Source organism: Lepus europaeus, chromosome 9, assembly GCF_033115175.1.
Source record: "Lepus europaeus isolate LE1 chromosome 9, mLepTim1.pri, whole genome shotgun sequence".
Lineage (NCBI taxonomy): Eukaryota > Metazoa > Chordata > Mammalia > Lagomorpha > Leporidae > Lepus > Lepus europaeus.
The window spans coordinates 106362135-106376546 of NC_084835.1; the positions used below are offsets into that span (position 1 = coordinate 106362135).

General features: G+C 51.2%; 1 pseudogene; it reads right to left on the minus strand.

Annotated features, from left to right (window-relative positions):
- Positions 1 to 1376: 1376 nt before the first annotated feature.
- LOC133766373 (guanine nucleotide-binding protein G(I)/G(S)/G(O) subunit gamma-5-like) lies at positions 1377 to 10711 on the minus strand (annotated as a pseudogene).
- Positions 10712 to 14412: the final 3701 nt, after the last annotated feature.

The window sequence follows — 14412 nt, forward strand, 5'->3', positions numbered from 1 at the left end:
CAGACTCAACTCAACCAAAACCAAAGTGGTAAATTTTCCCCTCAAGCTGGCTTTTTTCTCCAGTGCTTCCCACACCTGTCATCTTTTTAAATTTTTTTTTTTTTTTTTTTTTTACTTATTTAAGAGGGTTAGAGATAGCCCATCTGCTGGTCAGTTCCCCAAAGGCTAACAACAACCAGGCCTGGGCCTGGCTAGGCCAAAGCAGGAGCCAGGAACTCCATGTGGGCCTCTCACATGGGTGGCAGGAGCCCAAGTACCTGGGCCATTATCCACTGCCTTCCTAGGCGCATTAGCAGGAAGTTGGATCAGAAGCAGAGTAGTGGGGCCAGCATTGTGGCACAGGGTAGCCGCTGTTTGTGATGCCCGGATCCCATATTGGAGAGCCAGTTTGAGTCCTAGTGGCTCCACCACTACTACTTCTCCTCCTCCTTCTTCCTTTTCCTCTTCCTCCTCCTCCTCCTCATCTCCTCATCCTCCTTCTTTTAAATTTATTTACTTGAGAAGCAAAGTTATAGAGAGAGAGGGAGAGACAGAGAGAAAGGTCTACTATCTGCTGATTCACTCCCCAATGGCACAACAGCTGGAGCTGAGCTGATCTGAAGCCAGGAGCCCCCCCTGGGTCTCCCACAGGGGTGCAGGGGCCCAAACACTTGGGCCATCCTCCATTGTCTTCCCAGGCCACAAGCAGAGCTGGATTGGAAGAGGAGCAGCCAGGACACGAACTGGTGCTCATATGGGATGCCAGCACCACAGGTGGAGACTTAGCCTACTACGCCACAGCGCCGGCCCCAAGTGGCTCCAGTTCTGATCCAGCTCCCTGCTAACGCACCTGGGAAGGCAGCAGAGGATGGCTGAAGTCCCTGGGCCTCTGCCACCCACATGGGAAACCCAGGTGGAGTCCAGATTCCTGGTTTACGCCTGGCCTAACCCTGGCCGTTGCAGACATTTGGGAACTAAACCAGCTAATGGAAGACCTCTCTCTCTCTCTCTCCCTCTGCCTTTTAAATAAATAAGTCTTGAAAGAGAGAGAGTAGTTGGGACTCAAACCAGCACTCAGCATGGGATGTGGTGACTTAACTCACTATGCCATAATGCCTGCCCCAGCTCTGTCATCTTTTTTTGTGTGTGAAAATTTTTTATTGTATGCTGCTGCCAATGTATATAAAATAATTACCCTTGTGAAGTAGAAATTCATGAAAATTTAGAGAGTAGATGTCAGGACTGACAAAAGTAGAAATTTGACTATCCTGGCACATGTGTTAAGGGAAGCGTTTGTACAGGCTCCAATTTTATCTCTCTTGAATGAACGAATGAATGAATGAGTATTCACCGGTTAATGAGAAGCGGTCCGGGAACCCTCTGACAGGTTCCTTTGACTACAGAAAGGAGCAGACTTCCCGGGGTCTGAAGGGATTTGTGGTCGAAGATACTCCAGTGGGCCGTGCGGCGCATTCCGCAGACAGAGCTGTTTCAAGTTCAAGTCTGTGGCTGCCTGGGGAAGCTTCGCTCCGTGGAGGCCGGCCTCCGGCCAGAGCTGCTGAACCACTTTCTTCATAGCGGCCACGCTGGAGGAACCAGACGTGGCACACGCGACACAGGGGGCCAATTCGTCCGTCGCAGGTCTGTGGGTCCAGAGTCCACGAGGCCAGGCCAGGGGGCAGGCGGGGGGGAAGGGCTCCGAACTTTGTGCAGCTCTGTCATCTTGGTGGTCACCAGAGCGCCACACCCTGCGTGAGCACCCCGCCCTCACAGTTCTTCCCCACCCAGCGAATTCTCTCTCCCTTCCTTCCCTTGTCTGTGGCTGGCTCAGGTCCTCAGCACAAGGGTCCCTACCTAGTTGTCCAGCTTTGAATCTCGCTTCCCTGCGCCTCACGGCTACACACCGCAGGCCCTCCTTGCTCCTGGTACTGTTCTCTCAAGAACGTATCTGTGATGTCAGGCCCCTGGCTACAAGGACCGCTGGCTTCTCACTGCGGTGGAATTCAGTTCACAATCACAAACTGACCCCAACCTACAGCCGGGTTAGTCTCCTGCTGTCCCCATGTGTGACACTGGTGGTCATTATTGATGCATCTAGGACTTGATAGCACAGCAGCCCTCCACCTCCTCACGTGTAGTTCCACGTAGCACGCTTTTCCCTTCCTTATGAAACTGCACATTCTGTTCCCCAAGGCCAAATTCCAACAGCACCTCGGCTGACCCCACGCCAACCTCTAGCCCACACGCTTGCAGCTCCCTGAGATGACCTTGGCATAGAAGGAGGCTTGCAGCATGGGCACGTACCATGGCACAGCCAACACACAGAGTTCTGAGTCACTGCCTGGCACACTCCCCTGCCACAAGACCCCGCCTCCTTTTGTTTCGTATGCCAGTACTCAGCACGGTGACTTGGATGGGAAGACAGGAGATTCAGCAGATGTTTGCTAAATTGAAGTGAATTGTTGAGAACGCATTGTGGATCAAGTACCTGAATTTGAGATTATGAAAAAAAAAAAAAAAAAGAGGAAATTGTGTTGGAGCCAATGATAAATTTAATCTAATTCATATTTATGAATATGGAGATGCTGTCAGTGTGAGAACAAGTGTAATGGATGAGTTGGGGAGAGGTGTTGAGCCAGAAGTAATACCCTGTGCTCCTTGGCAGTTGTTGGCATGACGCTTCCTACAGGTGCCCACCCTCATGCACCTGTCCCAAGGAAGAAAACACAGGGTATCGTCAAGGTTGAATTTCCTGACCCATGAATTTTTCACTTCCACATCATCTTGGTGCAGGGGATCCTAACTATTTAAGAAAACAAAATATCCTGTCCACATCTCTATGGTAGCCTTTGTCACTTTGGATTATTGTTGTTATGAGTTAAAATTTCTCTCTCCCCATCGTGACTGAGCAGGGACACTGTGACTGTGTGCAGCAAACATTTTATTCAAGTATTACAAGGATGCAGGGATACTTGGGTGGGTGGGTGGGTGGGTGGGAAGCAGGTGATATAAAGCATTGTCTTTCTTTCCTTACCCGTAGTCAGCACGACAAGCTCCATTCCTAGGCTCAGTGGAAACACAGATGTGCCTGGAAACTGGTATTGGACCCATTTGCACAGCTGTTCTCTCCTTGCACTGCAACATTGGCCCCTGAGGGTGGAAGTGAAGGGGGAGAAGGAGATGATTTTGCTGTAGAGTTTTCACTTGCTCTTTTCAAAGTAGCATTTGTGAAGATCCTTTCTAAACCTGTAGTTCACATATGTGGTTTTGAATAGGTAATATGTTTGTAAGACACAAAAATCCAAGTGGTTGAAATAGTATAAAAATGAAAAGCTAAATCCAGTCCCCATCACAGCACAACCTCTGATTCTGTTTGCTTGGACACCCTTCCACACATAGTCTCAGCTTACAAAAGCAAGTGGAGCTTTTGTTTTGTTTTGTTTCTTTCTTGGACAAATGGAAGCATACCATACAGCAGCTTTTCTTACCTTTGGCTGCACATTCAGATCACTTCAGGAAGCTTTCCAGAAAATATAAATTACAGTCTCTGGGTAAAGGGGCCCAGCTATCGGTGTTTTTTTAATTTCCGTGGGAATCTAGATGTTAATACCTGGTCCCACATCAGAGTCCCTGAGTTCCATACCTGGCTCAAGCTCCAGATCCCAGCCTTCTGCTAATGCTGAGCTGGGAGACAGAGTGTTCACTCAAGTAGTTGGGCTCCTGCCACCCACACGAGAGAACTGGATTGAGTTCCTGGCTGCCTGCTTTGGCCTTGGCCTTGGCCAAGCCCCATCTGTTGAGGGTATTTGGGGAATGAACCAGTGGAGGGAGCTCTCTCTGTGTGGCTCTCTGTGTATGTGTGTCTCTGTCTTTCTCTCTCTTCTTCTCCTCCTCTCAAATGAATTTTAAAAAAATTAATTTCCTGGGGCCAGTCCCATGGTACCGTGGGTTAAGCCGCTGTGTGCACTGCCAGCATCTCATATGGGTGTAAATTCTAGTCCTGGCTGCTCCACTTCCAATCCAGCTCCCTGCTAATGCGCTTGAAAAAACGGTAGAAGATGCCCAAGTCCTTGGGCCCCTGCACCCAACATGGGAGGCCCTGAAGAAACTCCTGGCTCCGGCCTGGCCCAGTGCTGGCCATTGTGGTCATTTGGGGAGTGAACCAGCAGATTGAAGATCTCTCTCTGTCTCTCTCTCCCTCTCTCCTTCTCTCTCTCACTGACTCTGTCTTTCAAATAAATGAATACATCTTTTTAAAATAACTAATTTCCCTGGGTGATTGCAGGGTGCATCCAGAGCCAGGAACCACTGCAGACACACTTTTCTGATTATGTGGTTCCCTGATCTTGGAAACAATTTGTCTCAGAGACCCTTCTGTATCAGTAAATAAGAACGCCCTCCTTTTAACAGCTGCAAGTCATCCACTGGGAGCATAGAATGTGATGGCATTTGTGGACGTCAGGTAGTTTGCGGTAATTTGCTCCAAGAAAATGATGCTACAACAAGTCATCTTCATGTATAATTTTGTGCACATACATGGGTATCTGCAGGATAAGGTCCTCAAATACAAAGTGCAGGAACACCTGTGCTTTTGCCATACGTTTATAATTTTGTTATCTCATTTTGACATCTACTTGTAATGTTGCTAAATATTTTAAGCTAGATATTAGATAAGTATCACTAGACTGTTATTTGAGGATTAAAAAATATTCATTTATTGAAAAATCAGAATTACAGAGAGAAGGACAGAGAGAGGTCTTCCATCTGCTGGTTCACTCCCCAGATGGCCGCAACAACCAGTACTAAGTGAAGCTGAAGCCGGGAGCTTCATCCAGGTCTCCTGCGTGGGTGGCAGGGGCCCAAACACAAGGACAGTTTTCTGCCACTTTTCTCAGGCTGTTAGTAAGGAGCTGAATCAGAAGTGGAACAGCAGGGACACGAACTAGCACCCATATGGGACGCTGGCATTGCAGGTGGTGACTTTACCCACTGTGCCACAGTCCCTGAGACTTCATTATAATCTAGGACCATGAAGTGTTTTTAGAGAAGAAAACATGATTTCATTGTTGTTGTTGTTGTTTAAAGATTTATTTATTTGAAAGGCAGAGTGACAGAGAATGAGAAAGATCTTCCATCCAATAGTTGACTCCCCAGATACCTGCAGCAGCCAAAGCCAGGAGCCAGGAGCTCCATCCAGGTCTCCTGCGTGGGTAGCAGGGGCCCAAGCACTTGGGCCATCCTCTGCTGCCTTCCCAGATGCATTAGCAGGGAGCTGGATCAGAAACCGAGGAGCTGGGGCTCGAACCAGGCACTCTTGGCTTCACCCGCAGCTTCCCAACACCTGCTCCAATTGCATTTCAAAGGCATGTTTGCTAGGTAAGACATTGAGCTTGGATTTCAAGGTGACATGAGATTGCAGAAGTGGATCATCTGCTACAGTTAGCATTGCCGGTGTCTTTCCTGACGGGGTAGCTGGCTGCTCGGTGTCTTGTTCTTTCTTGTCATTAAAGAGTTTTCTTCTCAGAAAGGAAGCAATCTGTGCCCTTTGATGTGGCTCAGAAGAAAGAGAGCAACCCCACATCTGAGCGGCTTTGTGGCGCGGCATCCAACAGCGGCCTCTTAGAAGACAGAGTCACAGAGCCCGGGCTGCAAGGAGAGACGTTTTCAGAGAACTTGGAGAAATTCTGACTCTGGAGACGTTCTCTCATTTAAGAAAACACAAAAGCACATCTTGGAAAAGGCAGACGCGCAATTATTCTCGCTCTGATGGGAATAACTTTGCAACCCAAGTGAATTTTGACTTTGAGGCTATGCCAGAAACTGAAGACAGTTAAACAAAACACAGGATGAGAAACACACTCTCATACAAAGGCGCGTGTTCCTGGGAGCACAGAACAGACAGCCTTTTGGAAGTTGCCATATTTTTATATGATTGAGCAGTGCACTCTGTAAACATTCAGCTCTCCCGCCTCCCTCCTCAATCGTCCTTTCGCCTCGCCCTGCTCCTCCAAGACGGAGACAGGCAGACACAAGGCCAGGGTCATGGAGATACAGAGAGAAACAGAACAGACTTTCTTTGGGCTGCAACGTGTTTTTAAAAAACATCTGTGAGGATGCGCGGAGAGAAATGGACCGTAATAAAATAGATCATTTTCACAACGAATGGGTTTTATGGTCTTCCTGTGTGTCTTGGCGAAATCCAAGCATCAGCCTTTGAACAGTCCATCACTGGAGGTTCTTTGACAGAAAGCCATAGAAATTGACTCAAAAGCGTGAACCAAAAAGGGGTGTTTCAGTTCTGCGGGGCAGCTCCTGATTAAAAGCAGGGAAAAAAACCACAGGGCAGAGGCTCGTAAGAAGCTTCTGTTGCGAATCTCGCTATCAGATGGTTGTTTCAAATTCCCAAGAAAAATAATGCAACTGCTCTCGCTTCACTGCCTGGCATTCCTCGTGCGGTCAGGGGCTGAGTCTGTTACCACTGAGGAGTGTGGGAAGTTGGGAGACGGGCCGGCAGGGCTGTACTGGCTATCCCGACCCCCCAATCACCCAGTAATTTCTGACCACGCCTGCTGGAGCTGACATAAAGAGAAATGCTGTACTGAGACGCTCATCGCAGCTAGAACTTTGCTCTTCATGAACACGCGTGGGAACTGGATTAGGATTGGACAGAAATGTTTTCAAGAGTCTCTTAGAAGACTGGGGAGTCTTGACCGTGTGTCGGTATCCTGGGCAATGCCTGTGGTCAGGCACGTAAAACTCGCACAGCAATTTTTGTGTACCGGTGTTCATAGCAACACTACACACAGTGGCCAGAGGGTGGAGGCAACCAAGCAATGAGAGACTGGATAAACAGAGTGTGGCGTATACACATTATGGGTTGTTAGCCTTAGAAAGGAAGGCAATTCTGACACATGCTACAGCACAGTTGAACCTTGAGGGCGTTATGCTGGGTGGAATCAGCCAGACACAGAAGGACAAACATTGCATGATTGTGCATCACGTGGTTATCTAAAACAGTCAAATTCAGAGAACCAAGGAGCAGAGCCACAGGACGTGGGGCACCGGAGAGCTGCTGTCTCATGGGTGCAGAGTTTTAGTTTCGCAAGATGTAAAAAGTCCTGGACGTTGATGGTGGTGATGGTTGCACAAAAATAGGAATGCACTTAATGCTACTGGGCTGTATGCTGAAAATAGTACAAATAGCACATTTACCTAGAGCTGACCAAGTCGATGGGGGCAGTGTTGATAAGGAGGGTGGAGGGGCTGGCACTATGGCTTAGTGGTAAAACCGCTGCCTGCAGTGCTGGCATCCTATGTGGGCACCGGTTCCAGTCCCGGCTGCTCCACTTGTGATCCAGGCTCTCTGCTATGGCCTGGGAAAGTAGTAGAAGATGGCCCAAGTCCTTGGGCCCCTGCACCCTCATGGGAGACCTGGAAGAAACTCCTGACTCTGGCTTTGGATCGGCACAGCTCCAGCCGTTGCAGCCATGTGGGGAGTGAACCAGTGGATGGAAGAAGATTCTCTCTCTCTCTCTCTCTTTTTTTCTGTCTCTTTCTCTCTCTGCCTCTACCTTTCAAATAGATAAAGAAAGAAAGGTGGAAAAAAGAGAGCTGAATCCGCCTTCAGGTGAGGGCTCCCTGCGCCAGGACCTTCCACGGAGGGTGGGCTTGGCTGATCCCTACTGTCAGCCTTGGCCATTCTTTAATTTGTAGAACTAAAAGTTCCTGCGTCCCAAAGCCCACAGAGGCCTCTGTTTCACACCTGCTCCGAGTCCGGCTGTCATGAGAACCCTTCCTGCGTTCACACAGGCCTTCCCTTGGCCGCTCCGCAGAGCACAGAAAAAATAGAACCTTCATGACCAAGAGCACTATTTCATTTCCTATCCAGACGCAACCCATGAAAGGCCACCCGCGGAGGCTCGTGCAGAGGCGCGCGAAGCTTCGCTATGAACTGCAGGGACCATATTTCTACTTCCTCTGGGTCGGGAAAGCCAAGCAACAAAAGAGCAAGAGAGGAACGTGAATGACTTAAACATGTAACACCCGCTGGCTTTCATCTGGATGCTTTACAACCTGGGAAGCTGTGAGGTTATCCGTGGTCTTTCATGCGGCTGGTTCCAAAGCATTATTTATTATCCTTTCCAGATCGTGGCTTTCTGCATTGCTCCATTGGTTCCCCTCACTTGGCCCCTGTTCTGAATACATCTGCCCCTCCGCCCCCAAAGGCTCTGTCTAGAAAGTCTCCCTGGACCTCTTCAGGTGCCTTTGTCCGGTGAGCAGCCTTCACACTAGTTCTCTTTTTCTGCCCGTGGTACACAGGATGTTGGTACAGCACCTGATGGTTATGTGAACATAGAACAAACATGTGGCAGTCCTGTAGAGATCCCTGATGGCACCAGAGGACACTGGCGAGCAGGTGCATGTGGGCAGGCAGGAGTAGGTTTCCTAAGCACAGACAAAACTGGTTCATGCCAGTGACTGCAATAAAACTGTAACCTTTGGAGCCATCTTTGCTACCCTTGCAAACCTACCAGTCAACATTACCCTGCAGAGAATGCGGGTCTTCCTCGAAGGTAAAGAGCAAAGCAGATAAAAGTGCATCTCCTGTAGAATTAGGAGCTAATCCGTGGGTGGGCCGTGGGCTGGACCCTGCTCCGGTAAGATCCGGAAAGCTCACGTGGTGATCCGTTCGCCTTGTACGCCAGTTTCTGGCTGATTTTTCTTGGCTAGGTCAGTCATCCTATTTTATAAGAGGAAACAGAAGCTTGGAGAGATTAGTTTCCTTGTCTGTGATCACACGGCTGGTGGGGAGCCAAACTGGAACTTGAAACCCAGTCAGCTTGGCTGCAGTTCAGCACTTCTCCCAGTGCACGCTCCCGGGCCCTGGACGGGTGACCCCAGCAGGGAGGGGGAGCCTGCCGAGTGCCCACGGGGACCCAGGGGGGACAAGGGCCTGCTCGCTGGCCTCACAATCCCATGACCTAGCTGGCCACCTCCGCAGACCGCTGGTGATGAGCAAAGAGCTGAGAGGCTCTGGAAGGGGCAGTCTTGGGGGCCATGCAACAAGTGGGTTCTCAGAGTCTGCTCTGACTTGTTGGCCAGGTTATCACTTCTTTGCGATCAGGTATGTGGGACTCACAGGTTGACCCAGTACGGGTTAGTTGGGTACCATCTGTGGCAGATCACATTTTCCATCGATAGCCACACCTACCTAGTCAGTTCCCCACGCATGCTCTTCCGACAAGGAGACTGCCACTTTCCGGGGAGGTTCCTCCTCCCCTTGTATCTGAGTGGCACCTTCCCTGACCAATGGAGCACAGCAGGTGTGATGCGCTGACTTCTGAGGCCAGGCAGTGACAAGATTAGAGTCCAGCTGGCTGGCTCGCTCGCTCTCACTCTCTCAATGCTTGCCCTTTGACCCTTTGTGAGGGAGCCCAGGCTGCACAGAGAGACCACGTGGGCATGTGCTGCCCAACATCCCCTAGCCAGCGACTTGGGACTGGCCGGCCCTTCAGATGACTTTGCCTTCTGATTTAGGGCCAGTCACTGTGGAGCTGAGATCTAAGATCCCCGCTGCTGTGTTCTGACTTCCTGACACAGAAACCGGGAGACGTGGCCGGTGGCTTTTTTTCTTTTTACGTTACTATGTTATGAAGTCATTTCTTAGGCCATGATAGATCATGAATACACCAACTATGCTCCAGTCATGGCGGCATTACTAATTGTAACTCTCCTCTCTCTCTCTCTTTAATCTTTAAAGAAAGTTTCATTTTGTTTATTTGAAAGGCAGAGCTATAGAGAGAAATTGATCTTCCATCCTCTGGTTCACTCCCCAAATAGCCACAAGGCTGGGGCTGGGCTGAAGCCAGGAGCCAGGAACTCCTTCTGGGTCTACCTCGTGGGTGGCAGGAGCCCAATTGCTTGGGCCATCTTTCACTGCCTTCCCAGATGCATTGGCAGGGGACTGGATCAGAGCAGAGCAGCCAGGACATGGACTGGCTCTCAGATGCAGGATGTCAGTGGCGTTACAAGCAGCGGTTAACCCACGGCACCACAAAGCAGCCCCTAGTTTTCACTTTTCATCAGTAGTTGGACTAAACATCATGGGCAGGGGGCCAGCATAACGGGTTAAGCTGCTGCCTAACGTGCCGGCACCCCCTATGGGTGCCTGTTTGAGTCCCGGCTGCTCCACTTCTGATCCAGCTCCCTGCTAATGCTCCTGGGAAAGCAGTGGAAGATGGTTCAAGTGCTTGGGCCCCTGACCCACACAGGAGATCTGGCTTCAGTTTAGCCCAGCGCTGGCCATTGCAGCCATTTGGGGAGTGAACCAACGAATGAAAGACCTCTCTCTCTTTCTCTCTGACTCTGTCTTTCAAATAAATTTAAAGAGAAGGAGAGACAGAAAATGACAATATTATTCTTTTAAAAAAAAAAAGTAGAGTCCTGCTTCTGCCATGTACCAGCATTGCAGTTTCCGAGTCTCAGTTTCCTCATCTGTAACATGGGGTAATAATAGCTGCTGCCCCATGCGATTGTTCCGCAGATTCAGTGGGATAACGCCCAGAAAGCCTGAGCACAGCGCCACTCACACGGGGAGACACAGGAGCCCCTTCCATGGCCATTGCTCCCGCTGGTTCCGGCTGGCGCTGTGGTATCGGCACAGACAGGGACCTCTGTCCGCTCACCCAGGCGTGTCTCGGGCCAGGGGCAGGTGCTGAAGGGAGCGACCCATTCTTCGTGGACTTCTGGGTCAGTGCTTGCAGGGATGACAATTTTTTGCATGGGTAAAATCAGGGGACAAACAAAACAGGATCTCACAAATCGTGGTTTATTTCCAAACCAAGAGATTGTGTCTTCTTTTTCGGTGTGATGAAACAGGCAGGGCAGATAGCAAAGCTCCCCTGGGAATAGATGAGGTCCTTGAAGCGCAGGGTGAGGGGCCTCCGGCCGGCAGTCCAGTCATCACAGTCTAGCCGTGCCGTGAGGATGGAAGCGGCCTCCGCTCGGAGTTTCCAGGTGCATCTCTCCGTGAGATTCCCGGATGTTCCGGGACCGTCCCAGACCAGGCAGCTTGACCAGCCCAGCTGGGTTCCTCCATCGCGTGTGAGTGCCTTGATGCTAGGTGGACACACGTAGCCTTGCCAGGTCTCCCAAGTTCTGCACCTGTTCTACACGTGTAGACAGCGGGCTTTGGAGACAGTATTTCTTTTTCCCCGAACCTCACGGCTCCAAGCAGGGCTCGGCTCAGGCCTGACTCCAGCCCTGTTCTCTGAGAGCCGCATGAGCTATCGTGCTGCCTGGACGGCACTGCTGGGATGCAGCAGCTGCTGACCTTGGCGGGTGTGTGGTAAAGCACCGCTCCTGCCGATGGAAATCCCGTGTGCTCCAGCTCTGCCTGCATTAATCATGGTTTTCTTTTATGGTGTTTTGACAGCGTGGGGGGCTTTCCAGACCCAGAGCCAGACAGCCTGTCTGCAGTTCACTAATTCCCAAGGCTAATGACAACTTGTCTAGGAGCACACCTTGCCTATGGGAACCAACCGACCCTGAGTCTGTGGCCCCAGCCCCACCATTACCCAGCTCTTACGCAAGCCGGGACATCCCCCCTATTAGATCACCTCAGGGCCAGGGGCCAGCCAGGCAGGAAAAGACCACCTGTTCAGCTCAGAGTCTGCCAGAATTATTTAAACTCTCTCACCCGAGGGGGTCGTTTAGCCTGGTGGGTAAAGACACCCACATCCCTTATCAGAGTACCTGGGTTCAATACCCAGCGCCAACTCTTGATTCCAGCTTCCTGCTGATACGCACTCTGGGAGGTGGCGGATGATGGCTCGAGTGACTGGGCTCCTGCCACCGACACGGGAGACCTAGACTGAGTTCCTGGCTCCCGGCTTTGGTGCTTGCAAGCATTTGGGGGAGTGAGCCAGCAAGTGGAAGATGTCTCTGTCTCTGTCCCTCTGTCTTCCAAATTAGTAAATAAACCTTTTAAGACAACAACAGCGGCCGGCGCCGCGGCTCACTAGGCTAATCCTCCGCCTTGCGGCGCCGGCACACCGGGTTCTAGTCCCGGTCGGGGCACCGACCCTGTCCCGGTTGCCCCTCTTCCAGGCCAGCTCTCTGCTGTGGCCAGGGAGTGCAGTGGAGGATGGCCCAAGTGCTTGGGCCCTGCACCCCATGGGAGACCAGGAGAAGTACCTGGCTCCTGCCATCGGATCAGTGCGGTGCGCCGGCCACAGCGCGCTACCGCGGCGGCCATTGGAGGGTGAACCAACGGCAAAAGGAAGACCTTTCTCTCTGTCTCTCTCTCACTGTCCACTCTGCCTGTCAAAAAAAAAAAAAAAAAAGACAACAACAGCAAGGGGCAGGTGTTTGGGGCAGCTATTAAGGGGCTCCTTAGAATGGCCAGGTCCTATGTCGGAGTGTCCGGGTTCGAGTCCAGCTTTGTGCCAGTGGGCACTGTGGGATGCAGCCATGATGGCTCCGGTGCTTGGAGGAAAGTCACGTGGGAGATCTGGATGGAGTTCCTGGCTCCCAGCTTTGGCCTGGCTCAGCCTCAGCCATTGCAGGCGTTTGGGGAGTGGACCGACCAGTGGTTAGGAGCTTTCTCTCTCTCTCTCTCTCTCTCTCTCTCTCTCTCTCTGTGCCTCCTAAGCAAATAGAATTAAATAAATAAGCTACCCAACGGTGTGGTGTTTACGCTGCCTTGCCTTGTCTTGCCCACAGTGAAGGTGCTGGCCTCCGCTTCCCCGTCCACCTCCTGACAAGCGCCGGGTGTGGCTCCTGTGGCATGGGTGCCCCCTTCTCTCAGGACAGGTGAGTAATGAAACTCTTCCTTCGAAGGCCTAGCCTCTCTGTGTCATCACTCCGTCATCTCCATAAATTACAACCCTCTGGGGACGAACTGGAGAACACCGGATGCCCTGACCTCGTCCAGGGCAGAACGGACTTGGGAGGCTTCCGGCAGAACGGAGTCCGCGCCTCCCACGTCGCCTTCTGGATTCTGTCGTAGGGATATTCTCATAGATGCACAGGCTTCCTGGCTGCAGTGAGGCTCGCCAACTGTGGATTCCGACAGAAGGGGTTAAAATCCGTGTTTACTACAACACTGCACCCATCTGAGAGTATTTCCTCCTCTCTGTCTCTGCTCCTTCAACCTCTTCTTGTTGATGGGATCACATGGCTGCCGAAGTTCAGAGAACCCCAAGAGCATGTGATGAGGCAAAGATGCCTAGTTTGCAGCAATATTTGCTTTCCCTGAGTCTCCTACTAATAAAAATCTTAGCAGAGCCTGTGACCACCTGGAGTGGAGAGACTATTTGCTGAGTTCCGTTGCGGCCAGATGTGTCCCGGCAGCTGTGTCCCGGCCAGCAGGTGGGACAGAAGCAAAGTTTGTGTGGTCGCAACCCCTGTCTTCCTTCTTCTTCCGCGTCCCCACTTGCATCCCGAGTCTGTGAATGTGATAATGTGATTGCATCCACGTCGGGCCGGCAGCGCCAGTCCCAGGAGACTTCTTGGAGCAGATTGCTCGTTCTTTCTTCCATTTGTCTGTCTTGTTAATTTGGAGCTTTCTGTCGCTCATAGCCGAGCCAAAGCGTGACTGATTTAGCAGCAAACAGTCTAAGTGAGCTTAGACCAAGGAAGTGGCATTTAGCAACAAAATGAAAGGCTGCGTGACGTAGCTGAGGTGCCATCCCCTGGACAGGAGCAGCGGTGATAATAACAGCTCGCTGTTTACGGTGCTTTCTAATCTCAACATACTCTCGAATGCATTTTCTCTTTTGATCCCTGTACCAACCACCTGGGCGGGAGAAATCAAAGGGCCGTAGCGGTTGCCTCTCAGCCTCTCGGGGCCCTGCGACACGGGTTTTCCTGCCATCCCTCACCACCTGGTCAGTGACATAGGTCAGAGCTAAGGCCCTATATTTAGTGTCCGATAAACTTTACAACGAAGAGGATGTCAAAGCTCAGAGGGCATGAATCTCACTCTTCCCAAGTTCATATTCGAAAGCTCTGACCCCTCGCTGTGACTGTAGCAGGAGACAAGGCCGTAAGGAAGACACAAAGAAGGTTAAATGAGGTCACAGGGGCAGAGCCCTAATTCAGAACAACAGTGTTCTTAGAAGAAGAGGAAGAGACTCTGGGGATGGGCACACAGGCAGAAAAGGCCAGGCCATCTGCAAGCTAAGGAGAGGGGCCTCAGGGAACCCGCACCTGCTCACACCTGCATCTTGGACTTCCGGCTCCAGAACTGCGAATTCACGGGTCGTGCTCGAGCCACCTGTGCCATATTTTGCATGGCTGGCTAAGCTGGCTAGCACAAGAACTCAGTGTTGCTCCCAAAGTGAGAGAAGATGAAGGTCTAGTCTCCCCAGTCCAGGTCTTTCCAGCAACCAGTCTGCTCCTGCACAGTGTCCATGACACCCAGGTCCCAGT